Source organism: Arachis hypogaea, chromosome 10, assembly GCF_003086295.3.
Source record: "Arachis hypogaea cultivar Tifrunner chromosome 10, arahy.Tifrunner.gnm2.J5K5, whole genome shotgun sequence".
NCBI lineage: Eukaryota > Viridiplantae > Streptophyta > Magnoliopsida > Fabales > Fabaceae > Arachis > Arachis hypogaea.
Genome location: NC_092045.1, coordinates 35,946,015 through 35,952,888, shown reverse-complemented (window position 1 = coordinate 35,952,888; position 6,874 = coordinate 35,946,015).

Sequence of the window (6,874 nt, the reverse complement as noted above, 5' to 3'; positions counted from 1 at the left end):
TGTTGGAAAATTTGTTTTCCGCAAAAACACCATCAAGCGCCTCATACCCAGCCTGGTTATTGGAAGCAGGGAACTCAAACTTTAGTGAAAGTTCGATTTGGGTTCATTGATTACTTTCTATTATCACACCTGCTCCACCCCCGATTTTATTTGAGGAGCCGTCCACGTAAAGATTCTAATTTGTAGGGGTTTCTGGGGTGTCAGTGTACTCTGCAATGATGTCGGCCAGATACTGTGATTTGATTACTGTCTGAGCTTCATATTGGAGATCGAATTCGGACATCTCGACTGCCCACTATAGTATTCTTCCCGCTAAATTTGTTTTCTGTAGAATGCCTTTTATGGGATGATAGGTTTGAACTTTAATGGTGTGAGCCTGGAAGTATGGGCAGAGTCGTCGAGAGGTTAATATGAGAGTGTAAGCAAACTTTTCTATCTACGGATAGTTCAGCTCAGACCCTTCTAGCGTTTTACTGATGAAATATATAGGTTGCTGTCCACTTTCGTCCTCTCTGACTAGTGCTGAAGCTACTACCCGGCTTCCTACTGCAAGGTATAATATGAGTGCTTCTCCTTCCCGTGGTCGGGTAAGGATGGGTGGTTGACCCAGAAATCTTTTGAAATCCTAGAAGGCTTGCTCACACTTTGGTGTCCATTCGAACTTCTTTCCTTTCCTTAGTGTGGTCTAGAAGGGGAGAGACCTTATAGCTGATCCGGCTAGAAATCTAGATAAGGTTGCTAGTCGTCCATTGAGCTGTTGCACTTCTTTAACACAGGTCGGGCTTTTCATATCGAGTATGTCCCGGCACTTGTCCGGGTTAGCCTCGATCCCTCTTTATGTGAGCATGAAACCCAAGAATTTGCCAGCTTCTACTGTGAAGGTGCATTTTGCAGGGTTAAGTCGCATGCCATGCTTTCTTATGGTGTTGAATACTTGGGTGAGATCGGACAGTAATGACTTCTCGCTTTGTGTTTTTACTAACATGTCGTCCACATAGACCTCAATGAGTCTTCCGACATGGTCTGTGAAGATGTTATTCATCAATCTTTGATAGGTGGCTGATAAACCACTATTTTATGGTTTATATTGTGTTTATTTGAGTGGTTTTATCAAGCTTTTCACCCACTTATTCATATCATTTGCATGTATTTACAATTCTTTCCTAAAAATATCCTATGATTAATAACTTGCTTCCTAAGGACCTTTTAGTTGCATATTTTTATCTTCCTTCGTACATTCGATGTCGTGATCTGTATGTTAAGTGTTTCAGGCTTCATAGGGCAGGAATGACGTAAGGAATGAAGAGGAAGCATGCAAAAATGGAAGGAACACAAGGAATTGAGGAGATGACCAGCGAGAAGTCACGAGGTCGCATGGCTCACGAGACCGCCGAAAGAGAAGGAATTACCGTGACGCGCTCGTGTGCCTGACGCGACCGCGCGAATTGGAAGTTGCACGAACGACGCGAAAGCGTGGACGACGCAAACGCGTGGTACGAGAAATGCTGAGTGACGCGAACGCGTGGATGACGCAGTCACGTGACGTGCGCGATCTGCAGAATTACAAAAGTTGCTGGCGGAGATTCTGGGCCGCATTTCAACCCAGTTTTTGGCCCAGAAACACAGATTAAAGTCAGGGAACATGCAGAGACTTAGGAGAAGACATTCATAATTTCCACTTTCACAGTTTAGATGTAGTCTTCAGAGAGAGAGGTTCTCTCCTCTCTCTTAGGATTTAGGATTAGGATTTCTATTAGGATTAGGATTGTTTCTTCATACCAGGTTCAATAATTTATGTTTCTCTTCTATTTTTGTTTATTCTGAAGCTTTTATTTGTGTTTGATTTATGTTGCCCAATTGGCTTATGAACTTTTCCATGTTAGAATTGACATCTCCATGCAATTTGAGGTATTCCATATATTTATGATTTTAATTCAGTTTTCTATATTCTTGGCTCTGGTTGATTAATTGGTGACTCTTGAGTTATCAAACTCATCGTGATTGATAATTGCTATTTTTGCTAATTGAATTGAATTCCAATAACTCTAGTCCTTTCTTAGGAATTGACTAGGACCTGAGGATCAAACTAATTTGTCCACTTGACTTTCCTTTGCTTTAGTAAAGGTTAACTAAGTGGGATTAAACCTCAATTCTCATCACCATCGATAAGGATAACTAGGATAGGACTTCCAATTTCTCATATCTTGCCAATAGTTTATTTTACAGTTATTTATTTATTTTACCTGTCAATTAACATACTTCTTCCTTACTTTCAATACCCCCAATTTACAAGACTCATAACCAATAATAAGAAAATACCTCCCTGCAATTCCTTGAGAAGATGACCCAAGGTTTGAATACTTCGGTTATCAATTTATTTAGGGGTTTGCTACTTGTGACAACCAAAACGTTTGTACGAAGGGATTTTCTGTTGGTTTAGAATCTATACTCACAATGCGACTATATTTTTACAAAATTTTTTACTAGCAAAAATCCCAACGTCAGTGGCTCCTGGGTTTTTGAGTCCGAACGGCATGACGACGTAGTAGTAGTTTGCTTTTGGAGTTAAGAATGCCGTTTTTTCTTGATTAGGTGGGTACATCGGGATTTGATTGTATCCCGAATAGGCATCCATGAACGAGAGGTATTTGTATCCGGAGGAAGCATCCACCAGAGCATCGATACTTTGGAGTGGATAAGGATCTTTTGGGCAAGCTTTATTGAGATCGGTGTAATCTGTGCACATCCGCCACTTCCCATTTGATTTTTTCACCAAGACGACGTTGGCTAGCCATAGCGGGTACTTGACTTCTCTGATGAATCCTGCCTCTAGTAGAGCTTGTACCTGTTCCTCCACAGCTTGGGATCTTTCTGGTCTGAGCTTTCTATGCCTCTACTGTACTGGCTAAAATTCTGGATACACTGCTAGCTTGTGGTACATTAGCTTTGGATCTATGCCTGGCATGTCTGTAGCCTTTCATGCAAAGAGGTAGACATTATATTTTAGGAACTATATGAGGGACTCCTTTATATTTCCTTTTAGGATTGCGCCAATATTGGTTGTTTTATCTGGGACATCTCCATTCTAGACTTTTTCTATCTCGCCTTCAGGTTGTGGACGAAGTTCATCCCGACCATGAATTCCTCCGAGTTCGATGGTGTGGATTTCTTCCCCTTTAACTCTGAGGTTCAGACTTTCATTGTAACAGCGGCGCACTGTTCTCTGGTCTCCTTTTATCGTAGCAATCCCTACTGTAGTTGGGAACTTCATGCAAAGATGTGGAGTTGAGACTACTGCGGCGAGCTGGTTTAGCATTGTCCGACCTATCAGGGCATTGTAGGCTGAACTCACATTGACCACAATGTAGTCTATATTGAGCGTCCTTGACCGGTTTCCTTTTCCGAAGGTTGTGTGTAGTGAGATGTATCCAAGTGGTTGGATTGGAGTGTCTCCTAGTCCGAATAGGCTGTTTGGATATGCTCTGAGCTCTTTTTCCTCTAGGCCGAGTTTGTTAAAGGTGATTTTGAACAAGATGTCAGCCGAGCTTCCTTGGTCCACCAGTGTGCGGTGGAGATTAGCGTTGGCCAATATGATAGTGATGACCATGGGATCGTCATGTCCCGAGATGACGCCAGCTGCGTCCTCTTTAGTGAAAGTAATAGTAGGGAGGTCGGGTGCTCCTTCTCCTCCCTCGACGTGATATACATCTTTGAGGTGTCTTTTTTGAGATGATTTGGAGATTTCTCCTCCCGCAAATTCCCCATGTATCATGTGAACATGTCTCTTCGGGGTACGAGGTGGTCGTTCAGCTCATCCGACCTCTTCGTCTCTTCTTCTCTTTCGGGGCTCATCTGTTTTACTGGCTAAGTACCGATCTAGTCTCCCTTCTCTTACCAATTTCTCTATGACATTCTTCAAGTTGAAGCACTCGTTAGTGGGATATCCATAAATTCGGTGGTATTCGTAGTATTTTGTCCGATTTCCACTTCCTTTTTTGCTTTTAAGTGGACGAGGTGGTGGGATCTTTTCAGTGTGGCATACTTCTCGGTATACTTCCACAAGAGACACCCGGAGAGGGGTGTAGTTGTGATATTTTTTAATCTTCTCACCATGCTGATCTTCTTTTTTCTTAGACTCTTTATCCTTATCTCGGGAGGAGTAAAAAGATCCAGATTTCAAGGTCTCTCATAGTCGAGAGTTTTCCTCCATGTTGATGTGTTTTTCTGCTTGTTCTTGCACTTCATTCAAAGATGTAGGGTGTTTCTTTGATGTGGATTGACTAAAAGGTCCCTCTCGTAGGCCATTGATGAGGCCCATAATGGCTGTTTCAGTTGGCAGAATTTGTATGTCTAGACATGCTTTGTTGAATCTCTCCATGTAGTTGCGAAGACTTTCCCGATCTCTTTGCTTGATCCCTAACAAACATGGGGCGTGCTTGGTTTTGTCCTTCTGGATGTAGAATCTAGCAAGGAACTTTCCCGCTAAGTCGTCAAAGCTTGAGATGGATGGTGCATGAAATTGTGATCATCAATGGCGCCGTCAACATGGTACACTCAATTGCAATCTCAACTCTTTATCACAACTTCACACAACTAACCAGCAAGTGCACTGGGTCGTCCAAGTAATAAACCTTACCCGAGTAAGGGTCGATCCCACGGAGATTATTGGTATGAAACAAGCTATGGTCATCTTGTAAATCTCAGTCAGGCAAACTCAAATGGGTATGGAGGATAACATAAAACATAAAATAAGGATAGAGATACTTATGTAATTCATTGGTGAGAATTTCAGATAAGCGTATGGAGATGCTTTGTCCCTTCCGTCTCTCTACTTTCCTACTGTCTTCATCCAATCCTTCTTACTCCTTTCCATGGCAAGCTGTATGTTAGGCATCACCGTTGTCAATGGCTACAGTCCCGTCCTCTCAGTGAAAATGTTCAACGCACTCTGTCACAGCACAGCTATTCAGCTGTCGGTTCTCGATCATGTCGGAATAGAATCCAGTGATTCTTTTGCGTCTGTCACTAACGCCCCACAATCACGAGTTTGAAGCTTGTCACAGTCATTCAATCCTTGAATCCTACTCAGAATACCACAAACAAGGTTTAGACCTTCCGGATTCTCTTGAATGCTGCTATCAATTCTAGCTTATACCACGAAGATTCCGATTAAGGGATCCAAGAGATATCCACTCAATCTAAGGTAGAACGGAGGTGGTTGTCAGGCACACGTTCATAGGTGAGAATGATGATGAGTGTCACGGATCATCACATTCATCAAGTTGAGGAACAAGTGATATCTTGGAACAAGAATAAGCTGAATTGAATAGAAGAATAATAGTTATTGCATTAATACTCAAGGTACAGCAGACCTCCACACCATAATCTATGGTGTGTAGAAACTCCACCGTTGAAAATACATAAGAACAAGGTCTAGGCATGGCCGAATGGCCAGCCTCCCATAATCTAAGAACTAGACGTCCAAAGATGATCCTAAGATCTAAAGTGATCAAAAGATGAAAATACAGTAGCAAAAGGTCCTATTTATAGAGAACTAGTAGCTTAGGATTTACAAAGATGAGTAAATGACATAAAAATCCACTTCCGGGCCCACTTGGTGTGTGCTTGGGCTGAGTATTGAAGCTTTCATGTGTAGAGACTTTTCTTGGAGTTAAACGCCAGCTTTTGTGCCAATTTGGGAGTTTAACTCCCATTCTTGTGCCAGTTCCGGCGTTAAACGCCAGAATTCTTGAGTTGACTTGAAATGCCTGTTTGGGACATCAAATCTCGGGCAAAGTATGGACTATTATACATTGCTGAAAAGTCCAGGATGTCTACTTTCCAACGCAATTGAGAGCATGCCAATTGGGTCTCTGTAGCTCCAGAAAATCCACTTCGAGTGCAGGGAGGTCAGAATCCAATAGCATCTGCAGTCCTTTCCAGCCTCTGAATCAGATTTTTGCTCAGGTCCCTCAATTTCAGCCAGAAAATACCTGAAATCACAGAAAAACACACAAACTCATAGTAAAGTCTAGAAAAGTGAATTTTAACTAAAAACTAATAAAAATATAATAAAAACTAACTAAAACATACTAAAAACATACTAAAAACAATGTCAAAAAGCGTATAAATTATCCGCTCATCACAACACCAAACTTAAATTGTTGCTTGTCCCCAAGCAACTGAAAATCAAATAAGATAAAAGGAAGAAAATATGCAATGAATTCCAAAAACATCTATGAAGATATGTATTAATTAGATGAGCGGGGCTTTTAGCTTTTTGCATCTGAACAGTTTTGGCATTTCACTCTATCCTTTGAAATTCAAAATGATTGGCTTCTATAGGAACTCAGAATCCAGATAGTGTTATTGATTCTCCTAGTTAAGTATGATGATTCTTGAACACAGCTACTTTATGAGTCTTGGCCGTGGCCCAAAGCACTCTGTCTTCCAGTATTACCACCGGATACATACATGCCACAAACACACAACAGGGTGAACCTTTTCAGTTTGTGACTCAGCTTTGCTAGAGTCCCCAATTAGAGGTGTCTAGGGTTCTTAAGCACACTCTTTTTGCCTTGGATCATGTCTTTATTTTTTTTCTTTCTCTCTTTTTTTTGTATTCACTGCTTTTTCTTGCTTCAAAAATCATTCTTATGGTTTTTCAGATCCTCAGTAACATGTCTCCTTTTTCATCATTCTTTCAAGAGCCAACATTCATGAATCAACAAATTCAAAAGACATATGCACTGTTCAAGCATACATTCAAAAGTCAAAGTATTGCCACCACATCAAAATAATTAATCTGTTATAAAATTGAAAATTCATGCAATTCTTCTCTTTTTCAATTAAGAACATTTTTTATTCAAGAAAG